This window comes from Triturus cristatus, chromosome 4_2 (assembly GCF_964204655.1).
Source record: "Triturus cristatus chromosome 4_2, aTriCri1.1, whole genome shotgun sequence".
Classification (NCBI taxonomy): Eukaryota; Metazoa; Chordata; class Amphibia; order Caudata; family Salamandridae; genus Triturus; species Triturus cristatus.
Window position 1 is genome coordinate 358,737,731 of NC_140586.1, and position 14,329 is coordinate 358,752,059.

At 47.1% G+C, this 14,329-nt stretch overlaps 1 protein-coding gene across 1 annotated transcript in view; it reads right to left on the bottom strand.

Moving 5' to 3' along the window:
* The window catches only part of CEP350 (centrosomal protein 350), a 1,602,561-nt gene that overhangs the window by 297,601 nt on the left and 1,290,631 nt on the right, over positions 1 to 14,329 (bottom strand). The gene's annotated exons all lie outside the window — the stretch shown is intronic.

Sequence of the window (14,329 nt, forward strand, 5' to 3'; positions counted from 1 at the left end):
CATTCCTTTCCCGACGCGGTTCGGCTGTCCCATGCAGCCTTCTTCACAGGTGAGTCACATCTAAAAGCACATAGTTGGAAAGTCTTAAATCCATACTGACACGTTACCTTGCATGCTGATATGCAAAAGCATGCAACTCCCACAATGCACTTGTATAGCAATACGTTAGTCCAAGCTGCAAAGGTCGTATAAATGATGCTTATAGCGTTTTAGAACCATCACAGTCTCAGTATAAAACGTTATGTGCAAGTGCAGAAAATCTTTGGATATAAAAGTCAGATATTTTCCAAGGAGGCTTATTTCTTTTATATAATCCGTGACTTTTTTTATTTCCAGATATATATATGGAATATGCTACTTACCAGTATGCATCTGTTCTTGGCATGTAGAGCTGCAGATCTACACACTTGTGCATAGATCGCCATCTGGTGTTGGGCACGGATGTTTGCAGTTGTTTTTCCTCTTGGAAAGTCTTTGGGAGTCACGAGGTCGGTGACTCCTCCTTTGGATCGTATTGCGCATGGGCTTCGGCTCCATCCTCAGACTGTTTTTCGCCAACAGGGAAAGATGGAGCGTAGTAATAACAGGAAAGATACCCATGTGTGTTGTATCTAAATAAGATAAACTGGAACAGATAAAGGTAGCTGGGAGGCGGGTGGGCGTGTGTAGATCTGCAGCTCTACATGCCAAGAACAGATGCATACTGGATAAGTAGCATATTCCGTTTGAGGCATATGAGCTGCAGATTACACACTTGTGCATAGATTATATAGCAGTACCCACCCTCAGCGGCGACCACCGGTATCTGTTGCAGTGGTTTGAAATAATGTTTTGAGTACAGCCTGGCCCACACTAGCTTGTTGCTTAGTTTGCACATCTACACAATAGTGTTTAGTGAAAGTGTGCGGTGTTGACCATGTAGCTGCTCTGCAGAGATCATCTAATGGGATGTTCCCTAAATATGCCATTGAAGCCCCTGTTTTGCGTGTAGAGTGGGTTTTAGGGGGAACGGAGAGCGTTCGTTTTGCTTTGTGGTAGCAAATCAGAATGCACTTGACAATCCACCTAGCTATTCCCGACTTGGAGATGGGGTTGCCCTTGTGTGGTGGAGAGAAAGAGACAAACAGCTGTTTGGTCTTGCAGAAAGGTTGTGTTCTCTGTATGTAGTAGAGTAAGGCTCTTTGACATCTAGTGTGTGAAGAGCTCTTTCTGGACCGGTTTGTGGTTGCGAGAAGAAAACTGGTAGTTCTACCGCTTGGTTTATGTGAAAGGGAGAAATGACTTTAGGGAGGAATTTTGGATTGGTATGGAGAACAACCTTGTTATGGTGCATTTGCAGAAAAGGTTCTTGAATGGTAAGTGCTTGTATCTCACTGACCCTTCTGAGGGAAGTGATGGCTACAAGAAAAGCGGTTTTCCATGTTAGGAATTGGAGTTCACATTTGTGTAGAGGTTCGAAGGGAGGCCCCATTAGTCTGGTGAGAACAATGTTTAGGTTCCACACAGGTGAGGGTGGCAGTCTGGGTGGAATTATCCTTGTAAGGCCTTCCATGAAGGCTTTAATGGCAGGTACTCTAAAAAGTGATAGATGTTGCCTGTTTTGCAGATAAGCTGCTATGGCTGTGAGGTGCAGTCTAAATAGACGTATAGGCTAGATTGCATCTTTGCAGGTGTAGTAAATAGCCTATGATGTGTTGAATGGACACATCTAGGGGATTGATGGTATTGTTGTTACAGTAGACAACAAAACGTTTCCACTTGGCGGCGTAGCACGCTTTAGTGGTGGGTCGCCTAGCTTCTTTGATGACGTTCATACAGTCAGGGGGAAGATTGAGGTAACCAAATTCTAGGATCTCAGGAGCCAGATCGCTAGGTTGAGCTGAGCTGGGTCCGGGTGTCTGATCTCTCCATCTGTTCTGGGTTAAGAGGTGTGGAGAGAGGTGTAACTTTTGGTGTGGTACTACAGATAATTCCAGCAGTGTGATGTACCACGGTTGTCTGGCCCAAGTTGGAGCTACTAGTATGAGAGTGAGGGAGTGTTGCTGTAGTTTGTGCACCACTAGTGGAATGAGTGGGAGAGGCGGAAAAGCGTACACAAATTTGCCTGACCAGTTCATCCATGTCGCATTGCCTTTGGACAATGGGTGTGGATATCTGGCGGCGAAGCTTGGGCATTTGGCGTTTTCGTGGGGGGCGAAGAGGTCTATCTGTGGATGCCCCCACAGTTGAAAGTACGGGTGAAGAACTTGTGGATGTAGTTCCCACTCGTGTTGTGTCTGTCTGCTGAGTAGATCGGCCATAGTGTTTTAGACTCCTGGGACATGTTGGGCCAGGAGAAAGATTTTCTGGGGTATGGCCCATCTCCATATACTCTGTGCTAGCTGAGAGAGCTGTGGAGAGTGTGTGCCGCCTTGTTTTTGTATGTAGTACATGGCTGTCATGTTGTCTGTGCGGACTAGGACTGCCTTGCCTGAAATCTGTGTTTGGAAGGATTTCAGGGCTAAGAATATCGCTAGTAACTCCAGATGGTTGATGTGGAGTAACTTTTGTTGAGGTGTCCATCTGCCCTGCATGGTGTGATGTAACAGGTGAGCTCCCTAGCCGGAGAGGGATGCGTCCGTTGTCAGTATTATCTGAGGAACCGGGTCCAGGAACGGTCGCCCTTTGGAAAGGTTTTTGGTGGTCCACCACTGCAGAGAGCGATGGGTACGACCGTCTACCAATACCAGATCTGTTAATTGATCTTGGGCCTGGTTCCATTGGCGAGCTAAGCACTCTTGGAGAGGACGCATCTGGAGTCTTGCGTGAGGTACTATGAATATGCAAGAGGCCATCATCCCGATTACTTGCATAAACACTCGAGCTGGAAGGGAGTGTTGTGCAGTAAACTTTGCGCGTAGAGCCTGAATGTTTGTGATCCTGGCCGGACTGGGGTAGGCTAGCGCTTTTGAGGTGTCTATGGTGGCACCGAGGTATTGTTTTACGTGGGACCGTTGCAGATGGGACTTTGCGTGGTTTACCGTGAAGCCCAGTGGGTGAAGTAGCTGGATAGTGGCATGCGTGTGTTGTACACACTGGTTGTATGAACTGGCTTTTATTAGCCAGTCGTCTAAGTATGGAAGACATGGATGTGTTGTCTCCTGAGGTGTGCTGCCACGACTGCTAGGCACTTGGTGAATACCCGTGGTGCTGTTGTGACTCCGAATGGGAGTACTTTGAATTGGTAGTGTTGGTTGTCCACTACGAATCTGAGGAACTTCCTGCGAGCGTGGTGTACAGGAATGTGGAAGTAAGCGTCTTTTAGGTCCAAAGTGGTCAGGAAGTCGTTTTGGGAGAGCAGGGGAAGTACCTGCTGAAGTGTTACCATGTGAAAAAATTTTGAGTGTATGTATGTGTTTAGGGGCCGGAGGTCTAGGATGGGCCGTAGAGTCTCGTCCCTTTTTGGTATGAGAAAATATAGGGAGTAAACCCCCAGATTTCGTTGGTTGGTAGGAATGTGTTCTATCGCCCCTTTTTGTAGGAGGGAGATTACCTCCTGCTTTAGTAATGCTAGATGTTCCTGTGACATTGGGCGTTGTCTGGGTGGAATGTTTGGGGGGGTAGACATCAGTTCTAGGCAGTAGCCTGACCGAATTATTTGTGTCACCCATTTGTCTGAGGTGATGGTAGCCCAGACATGAAGGAAATTTTGGAGTCTGCCCCCGACCGGAGTGGGATGGTCTGGGGGGAATGGAGGGAAGTCATTGGGTAGGTGTGGAGGCAGAGCGGGCGGTGTTTGTTTTGCCTCTGCCTTTATTATTGTTGCCCCTGTAGCCGCCTCTTTGGTAACCCCTTGTGAAGGTGGATGGAGTAGGAGCTTTGTATGACGTGGAAGCGGTATCAGAGGAGTAACCTCTGGTTGTGCTCCGAAAGGATTTCGCCGTGTCGGTGTCTTTTTTCATTTTTTCTAGGGCCTCATCCACTTTTGGGCCGAACAGATGTTCATGGTCAAAGGGATGGTTCAGGATGGAAGCTTGCACTTCTGGTTTAAATCCTGAGATCCTGAGCCAGCCATGGCGACGGAGGAGGACGCTAGTATTGATGGCACTGGAGGCGGTGTCTGCTGCATCTAGGGCACAACGGATGGAGGTATTAGTGATGGTTTTGCCCTCCTGAATTAACTCGTTTGCCCTGTTTTTGTATTTGTCAGGGAGGTGTTGCATTATGGCTTCTAGCTCGTCATAATGGGCCCTGTCATATCTAGCCAGTAACGCTTGTGTATTGGCGATACGCCATATGTTGGCAGCTTGTGATGCAGTGCGCTTGCCGGATGCGTCCAAGAGTTTTGACTCTTTGTCAGGTGGTGGTGCTTCGCCTGATGCCTGGGAGTTGGCGCTCTTTTGTGCTGTGGACACTACCAGGGAATCTAGTGGGGCTGGCCCTCTGATGTAGGAGGGATCTGTAGGGGCGGCTTTATATTTCTTCTCGATGCATGGGTTAATGACCCTGGCTCTGAATGGGTCTTTAAAGACCTCTGGCGCATGTTTTATAACCCCTTTGAGCATGGGCAGTATGGAGGTGGCCCTATGCGTGGTATCGAAAGAAATCCTCCTCCACGGGGTTGGTATGGAGATCTACCCCGTGATAGTATGCAGCCCTCTGGAGTAAATGGTTGAACCCCAATGAGTCTTCTGGTGGGGATGGTCTGGAAGGATAGAGATCATCTTGTGGGACGTTAGGAATATCAGGGATATTATAGTCGTCCCATGGGTCTGGGGAGCCTGTGGGAGTGGGGTCCCCTGTGGGTGAGTCATGGGGTGCGTCCCCTATGTCATCATATATGTTATCATGATCATATCCTCCAGAGGGTGTGTTGGGGAGTGATGAGAAGGGGGTGGAGAGGGAGAAGGTGGAGAGGGAGATGGTGGAGGGGGGGGACGGTGGAGGGGGAGACGGTGGAGGGGGAGACGGTGGAGGGGGAGACGGTGGAGGGGGAGACGGTGGAGGGGGAGACGGTGGAGGGGGAGACGGTGGAGGGGGAGACGGTGGAGGGGGTGGACGAGGTGGGGGAAGGTATTCTGAAAGGTGACGTAGCAGAGTCCTTCCTTTTTGGAGGGGGAGCTGGGGCAGGTTTTCCAGCTGTCTCTTTTTGATGCTGAGCATCAAATGTCTGGTTTTGGGATCCTTAGTCAATGTCTTTTGCAAGGGATCCGGTGTAAAGAGTTCCTCCGAAGGTGGCTTATCCGTCGGCGCCGAAGGCATCGGGGCCGTTGGTTTTTTGACTTTAGTGTCCTGTTTAGAAGTATGCGGCTTGGAAAGGGATTTTGTTTGGTTGGTGCCGAGATGGGTTTCGACTTCGATATCTCGGTGCCGGTGGCCTTGTGTGCTTTCGTCGGTTCCGAAGATGGAGTCGGTACCGAGGAGCTGCAACTGGTTTTCGGCACCGAGTGTTTCGGTATGGGGGTTAGTGCCGAAGAGGAGGCCATTTTCTTTTTCGGTGTCGGTGCGGAGGAATGTTTTTCGGCACCGACGGTGGGCTGGCTCGAGCCCGAGCCGCCTGAAGGCTTAATAGGCTTCTTTACCGGTCCCGAAGGTGCGGTGTGGGAAGCAGTGTCTTTGGTCTTACCTAGGCCCGGAGGCGAAGGCGTGACCGAAGCCTTTTTGGGGAGGGGGGCAAATTGGTACTCACGACCCTCTGTGCCGGAGTGATGTCCTCCACATCTGAATCGTCGGCTTCGGAAGCGCTGACTAGGCCCTCGTCGGAGTGGTGTTCTTCTGGAGCGTCGACACCCTCTCCGAAGAGGTCATCTGGAATCGCCGTCGACGAGTGTGCCATGGTTCTTCATGCCCTTCCGTCACGAATAGTTTTCTTGGACCGGAAGGACTTGCACGCCGGACAGTCTCGAGCCTCGTGTTCAGGGGAGAGGCATAGATTGCATACTTCGTGGAGATCGGTGTGGGGGAATTTGGACCCACATCGAGGGCACTTCTTGAAGGGAGTCCTTTCCATGAGCCAGGACCGGAGCTTGGGTAGGCTCGAAGGCCAGCGTCGACGGCTGGAATCGAAGGTTTTGATCGATGAGAGCCGCGCCAAGTGTGGAGATCGCGATCGAAACAATACCGCGAATTGAGGTGAGGATTGCGCGTCGATTAAACTGGAAACCTGTTCGGAACCGAAGCGCGAAGATCACATCCGAGCCCGATGGCGGAAAAAACAATCTGAGGATGGAGCCGAAGCCCATGCGCAATACGATCCAAAGGAGGAGTCATCGACCTTGTGACTTCCAAAGACTTTCCGAGAGGAAAAACAACTACAAACATCCGGGCCCAACACCAGATGGCGATCTATGCACAAGTGTGTAATCTGCAGCTCATATGCCTCGAACATATATATATATATATACATATATATATATATATATATATATATATATGCAGCAAAGTCGCCTCCGTCATTAAAACAAGAGGGAACACAACAGCTCTTTCCACAGGTAGGTTTATTCTGTCTTTGGCATGACACGTTTCTGCTTACTGCCTTCTTCAGATGCCAAACAAAATATACCAGCGCTCTATGGCGGTTCCCAATTTAAATGCTAAGTGCATCCCTCCCATTGGAGGAAACCGGAACTACCAGTCCCAGTATCCCATTCGGTGGATGCTTCAGGTTGCTGCCAGTCCAGAGTCTTTTCTCTTACGACACAATAAGCACCTCTATGTATAGCCAACGTCCTCTGCAGGCGCCGAAATCAGGCAAGTTCGGGAGGCGCCGTGTCAGTGCACAACGACTCACCATGAAGAGAGGAGTTGGCCTAATGGCTAGGGCGCTCGACCTCGGACCTGGGGAACTGGGTTCGAGTCTCGGTAATGACGCTGAACTTCCTGTGATTCTGGGCAAATCACTTAATCTCCTCGTGCCTAACCAACAAAAAAAAAGAATGAATGTGTGTGTGTCCTCATGTAACGTAACTGGTGCTATGTAAAGCGCTCTGATACCTTATTGGATTCGGGTCAAGTTCGCGCTATATAAAACTCTGCAAAAAAACAACAAAAAAAAGGCCCTATTTCCGGTCAACCATCTGCCTTGTCTGGCCCGCATCGGTCCAGATTCCATCGATCCCTCGATACTCAGCACACCATATGCCACACGATTCTGGAATCCTAGGGACGGGTTACCCTTAGCGTGCTGTGACCACACGCAAGATATGCAGCAAAGTCGCTAGGGGTAATAAGAAGTTTAGGAGCAGGTACATAGGTAATCTCTCTTACCATATGAAAAAAGATCTCTTCAACATGGAGCTCATCCTCAGAGAATAACAACCTATACAATAGGCACTAAACCCCAGTAGGGTTCACCAAAGAAAAAACCTGTCTTTGACAGTGTTAAACAATAATACTTGTAGAAAACAGGAACATAACACTTGGGTGTGCCTCTAAGTGAACAACAGTAAAGACACTACCAAAAATGTGTCAGTTTGTAAGAAATCAAAGACCAATTTCCCCATACCACCTAGTAATGGGGAAAGAAAGAGCTAGACAGAAATAAAGACATAACTAAGGCTGCGCACCACCTCTTATTGCGAAACCGCTGCAGAGGTGAATCAACCTGCGCTCCAAACAGATAAGTACCACCAAAGGGCATGCCAAACAGCACGGCAACAACACTACAGAGGAGGCAATAGCCCTAGCGACAATCAGTGGTATCCATACCACAAAGTATAAGAACTTTGGCCACCTGCTGCCCATCACGTATCAAGGGAGCAAGAGCGGCATGACTTTCCACTGGAATGGATGGTAATATAGATGCCAATGAATTCCACAAAGCATAGATGAAAAGAGCGAGTACACAAGAAGTATTGGTTGAAACTCAAAGCCAAACTGCTGAAGGCAAAAATGTGCCTACCACAAGTATCGAGTCATTTAGCCTTCCTATCTGGAGGGGTAGGCGGAACAGAACCAATATTTTGTGCAGCCAAAGCAGTCTGAACCACAAGGTTTTGAAGAGTAGGATGTTTCATAACTGAGGCTGGGTTATCAAGGGCCAGACGATGTCTGTGAGAAATGGAACGCTCAATACGAGGGCCCCTATTGAGTTGGGCCCAGGCCTCTAACAAGATGTCAGATAAAACTTTGCAATAAGGAAGCACTGGCTCTTTTTCGGACTGACTATGGTGCAAAATGTCCAACAAAGGGTCGCTGGACACAGCAACAGATGGAAGTGGCATGTTTAAAACCTCAGCAACTGCTTGAACATGTCAGCGAATGAAAAGTTTACCTCTGAAGCTAATCCAGGAAGAGATAGAAGGACAGAGGCTGGAGTGAAGGTGGGAAGGTCTGCTGATATTTGCAATTGCCAAGATCACTTGGCTTGATGCTAGCATGCCTTCTTTCACCAGAAGCGTCACATAGAATCTCAATTCATTTTGGGCAAAATTTTGATAAGTGTCCCTGCTCTGTGCCTGTCATTGCGTATCAAACTGGCATGTAGTTAGCTCCATGATATGATATGTCAGGGCACCCAATAAGGATAATGTTACTTGCCCAGCATCTGTTCTTGGCATGTAGCACTGTAAATTCACATGCTTTGCATACTCCTGCCTTCTAGTGTTGGGTCCGGATGTTTGCAAGTTGTTTTCCTTCGAAGAAGTCTTTCCTAGTCACTAGTCTCCTTTCGGTGATAGTGCGCATGGTCATCGACTCCATTGTTAGATTTGTTTCCTGCAAGAGGGTGAAGATGGAGTAAGTGTAGTATAAAGATGTCCATGCGTATAAGTGTATAATCAAGAACTGCAACAACTACAGGTACCCATGGAGGGAGGTGGGTGCATGTGAATCTACAGCTCTACATGCCGACAACAGATGCTTACTTGGTGAGTAACATTATCCGATCGAGGTATGTGTGCTGTAGATACACATGCTTTGCATAGACTACAAATGGCTTACATTATCTTGTTGACGTGCTAACACATGCACACAATAGTGTTTAGTTAATGTGTGTGGTGTAGCTCATGTAGCTGCTTTACATATGTCAGCTAAAGGAATGTTACCTAAAAAGGCCACAGAAGCCCCCATTTTGCGAGTGGAATGCGCTCTCTGGGATACGGTTAAAGTTCTTTTGGCTTTAGCATAGCATGTTTGAATGCATTTAACAATCCATCTGGCAATACCAGATTTAGATATAGGATTGCCCTTGTGCGATAGAGCAAATGCAACAGTTGTTTTGCGAAAGTCTTTTGTCCCATCTATGTAGTACAGTACAGCTCTTTTAACGTCAAGGGTGTGAAGAGCGTGTTCTGTTACAAAATCAGGTTGAGGAAAGAAAACTGGTAACAACCGATTGGTTTATATGAAAAGCAGAAACTACTTTGGGTAGGAATTTAGGGTTGGTGTGGAGAACTATCCTATTTTAGTGCAGCTGAAAGAAAGGTTCTTCTAAAGTTAATGCCTGTAGCTCACCAACTCTCCACAGTGATGTGATAGCAATGAACAAAGCAACTTTCCATGAGAGGAATCGTAAAGGGCACTTGTGCAATGGTTCAAAAGGTGGACCTATGAGCCTTGTAAGAACAATGTTAAGATTCCACACTGGGGCACAGGAATCCTTGGTGGTATTACTCTTTTTAAGCCTTCCATGAAGGCCTTGATAATGGGAACTCTGAATAGTGACAGATGTTGCCCATTTAGTAAGTACACAGCTACGGCTTCAAGGTGCAAACAAATAGGCATCAGACAGTCCTGGTCACTGTAAATGTAACAAGTAACAAATAATGTTTTGTATAGAAGCATGTAAAGAATTGATTTTGTTGTTATTGCAATATACAACAAATCTTTTCCATTTGGCTGCATAGCAAGCTCTGGTGGTAGGCCTTCTTGCTTCTTTTAGAATAATCTTACAGTCTGGTGGTAAATTTAAATAACCAAACTCTCTGACTTCAGGAGCCAGATCGCTAAATTCAGTTCTTTGGGATTTGGATGTCTGACTTCTCCATGGTTCTGTGTGAGGAGACTGGAGGTAAGGTGCAGTTTTTGATGTGGAACTAGTGACAGATCCAACGGGGTGGTGTACCATGGTTGACGGGCCTGTGTGGGAGCTACTAGAATTAGTGTAAGGGATGTTTGCCTGAGTTTCCGAACCACCCATGGAATGAGCGGGAGTGGCGGAAAAGCGTAGGCAAATATCCCTGACCAGTTCATCCATAGGGCATTTCCCTTTGAGAGCGGGTGTGGAACCTGGAGCCGATGTTTGGGCATTTTGCATTTTCGGCTGTGGTAAATAAGTCTATTTGTGGAAACCCCCATTGTTGAAAATACGGAAGGATAACTTGGGGGTGAATTTCCCACTCATGAATTTGCTGCGTTCTTCTGCTGAGGAGATCAGCAATTTGATTGTTTACTCCTGGGAGATAGTCTGCCAGAAGATAAATCTTGTGATGGATCGCCCAATTCCAAATGGCTTGAGCGAGTGTTGACAGTTTGAGAGTGTGCCCCCACCCCAGTTACTGCACATAATACATTGCTGTCATGCTGACTAGGACAGTTTTGGCTATGAGGCGAGTTTGAAAAGCTTTGAGCCTTGTGCTTGTTGTTCCAGTCGCCTTATATTGTGTAATCTTTGAGATGAGCCTCCAACCTGTTAAGAGATGCGTCTGCTGTGAGCACGATCTGTGGAACAGGGTTGATGAAAGACCAGCCTGCTGATAAGTTTTGTGGGTTCCTCCACTGCAGAGAGCGATGGGTACGGCCGTCTACCAACACTAGATCAGTCAATAGGCCCTGTGATTGATTCCACTGATGTGCTAAGCACTCTTGTAAGGGGCGCATGTGAAGCCTTGCATGGGGTACAATTGCGATGCAAGACGCCATCATTCCCAGCAGTTGCATGAACACTCTGGCTGGTAATGTTTGTTTGGGTTGAAACTGTAGGATTGTAGTTTGAATATTGTGTATTCTGGCTACATTGGGAGAGGCTAGAGCTTTGACTGTCTCGACTGGCTCCTAGATAAGACTGCATCTGGAAAGGATACAGGTGAGATTTTTGTTTATTGAAGGTGAAGTCCAGTTGATGAAGTAGATTTATTGTGATCTGTGTGTGCTGAAGACAGTTCTGGTGAGTGCTGGCTTTGATAAGCCAGTCGTCTAGATAGGGGGAAGACATGAATCTGCTGTCTACTGAGATGAGCAGCGACTACTGCCAGGCATTCGGTAAAAACTCTGGGTGCTGTAGTCACTCCGAAGGGAATCACCTTGAACTAGTAATGCTTGCCTGCTATCACAAATCAGAAGTATTTGCAAAGAGCCGGATGAATTGGAACATGAAAATATGCATCTTTTAAATCTAGAGTAGACATAAAATCTGCTCTTTGTAAAAGTGGGAGTACCTGTTGGAGCGTCACCATGTGAAAGTGTTCTGACCATATATAACGGTTTAACTCTGAGATCCAGAATAAGTCTTAGGGAACCGTCCTTTTTGGGGATAAGAAAATACAGAGAGTAAACCTCTGAGCCCTGGTACTGTTTTGGAACCGGCTCTATTGCCCCTTTTAGTAAGAGGGACTGGACCTCTTTTTCTAGCAAGTGTATGTGTCCTGGAGACAACTTGTGAGATCGAGGTGGAATGTTTGGGGGATTGCTGCTAAGCTCCAGGCAATAACCAGGTTGGCTAATTCCAAGCACTCATTTATCTGTTGTTATAGACTGCCAAATGGGGAGAAATTGTTGAAGTCTTTCCCCTGACAGGTGTGTTGTAATCAGGGGGAAGCGTGGGCAAGTCACTGTTTGTTGGGGGAAGAGGAGTTACATGGGTGTGTTGCCCTTACACCTACCCTTAACGTTTTTGCCTCTATAACCTCCTCTAAGAAATCCTTTAGAGCGAGAGGACTGGTTGCTACCTTTATAAGTTGAGGTATTTTGATCTGGGGATGGGGTTTTGGACCCTCCTCTGTAAAAGGAGTGACGAAAGGAACCTCTGTTAACGGAGACTGGAGTGCTCTCATAGGTTTGGCTACCTCAGTGTCCTTTTTCATTTTCTCGAACGCTTGATCTACGTTAGGACCAAATAGGTGTTCCTTATCAAAGGGTGTGTTAAAGATTGACTGTTAGACCTCAGGTTTATAGAAATTCTTAACCAAGTGTGTCTCCTGAGCAGGATGCTGGTATTAACCTCTCTAGCTGCGGTGTCTTCAGCATCTAGAGCACATCGTATAGAGGAATTAGTAATCAGCTTACCTTCATTTACTAAGCCCTGTGCCTTAGCATTATGCTCATCTGGGTGATATAGGAGCAATTGCTCCATTTCATCCCAGATTGCCCTGTCGTATCTGGCTAAAAGACCCTGCGTATTCCCATTGATTCGCAGCCTGAGCAGCTATGCACTTGCCAGGAGTGTCAATTAATTTGGATTCTTTGTCTGGCGAAGGAGCATCCCCTGATGGCTGAGAATTTGCCAGCTTACGAGCATTAGATACTACAAGTGAGTCTAATGGCAACTGGCCCTTGATAAATATAGGGTCTGAAGGGGAGGCCTTATATTTTTTGTCTACCCTAGGAGTCAAAATGAGTGCTCTGACTGGGTCTTTAAAAATCTCATCAGCGTGTCGCATCATGCCTTTAAGCATGGGAAGGGTTTGTGATGACCTATGTTTGGATGCTAAAGTCTCAAACAAAAAATCTTCTTCTAGTGATTCTTTGTACAGTGCCACCCCATGATATTGTGCAGTCCTGGCAAAGAGTTCTTGATGGGATGCATTGTCGTCTGGAGGAGATGGTTTGGCTGGGCATAGGTCTGGATCATTATGGGGGATCAATTGTGTAATCTGTCCATGGGTCTATTGGGAGATTCATTTCCCCATCATCTGCATTGTCATCATCATGGTGAGATTGTGGGGAATCCCGAGGTGTAATTTGCAAAGGATTCTCAGAAGGAGAAAAAGTTTTCAGTGCCAGTGTCTTCAGTGCCGGCAGAACCTGCCCTTTCGGTGCGTAAAGTTTTGGCTCCGAAGGTTGCTTGGTATTCGGCACGGAGGATTTCGGCTCCTAGACGGACTTGTGCTTGGAACCGGAGGGCTTTGGCTCCGAGGAGGACTTTTGATGACTCAGTACTGAGCCAGAAGGCTTGACTGGCTGTTTTGGAAACGGACCTGGAGGTGGGGCATCGGAAACGTTGTCTCGGTGCGGACCTTGGCCAGGAGGCAGAGTTGGTGCCAAAGCCTTGTGTTTTTTTTAGAGTTTGTGGGAGCAAGGGGTCTTCGGTACTCATGTCACCTTGTTCCTGCAGCAGTTCTTCGGCGTCGAGGTCTATTTCGAACACCGAGTCTTGCTCGGAGAAGGCTTCCTCCCTTTGCCGCTGATGCCTCAATGTCTTCTTGGCCAGAATCTTCACCGAAGATATCCTGCATGTCTTCGATGCTTTGGCACTGCATCTCTCGTCGTCAAGCCCGACGATCGCAAAGAGTCTTCTTTGTTCGAATGATATGCAAGCATCGCAGATTTCTTCTTTGTACTAGGGAGACAAGCACAAGTTGCACACTTCGTGTGAGTCGGTGCGCGGATACTTCAAGTGACATTGAGGACAGCATTTAAACGGAGTCCGATCCATCGATGGAGAGCTGACTCGGTGCGGTTAGGTCTCGAAGGCCGTACATGAAGCTTTCAATTGAAATCGATTCCGATGTCAAAACAATACGTGGAGAAGTGGGAAACGCATACGAAAACAATACCGTAGACAGGATTGCTTGTCGAGGGGAACCCGAAGAACGGTTTCAAACCGGAGCGCTGCAATACACATCTGAACCTGATGGTGGAAAAAAACAATCTAACAATGGAGTCGATGACCATGCGCACTATCACCGAAAGGAGGAGTTACCTTACCTCGTGACTAGGAAACACTTCTTCGAAGAAAACCAACTTACAAAAATCCGGACCCAACACTAGATGGCAGAAGTATGGAAAGCATATGTATCTACAGCACACATGCCTCAAACAGATAATTTTGGTAAGTCCTGTAAACTACTTGCTCCACCTTTTGTGAACTCACTGTGGCCATAATATGTGTACTCTCAAAGGGTGGTCATAATATGTACCTTGTCAAAAAGCAAAGTAAGAAAGTGTAAGAATCTGTATACCACTTCTTGGTGCAGAAGGAACATTTTCAAACAATGGACCAAAGATTGTCATAATGGAGAGCGAGGAGGCCTTCCACTAGATAGTTCTAGAGCTGGAATGGGGTTAGGTTTCAACAGACTCATGAAAATAAAGATCTCAGTTCATTTTTACAAGGTAAACGTCACTTGACTGAGGAAATCTTATCCTCCAACTAGGTGTGTGTCCTACATTCTACCAAAACATTAAATATAAA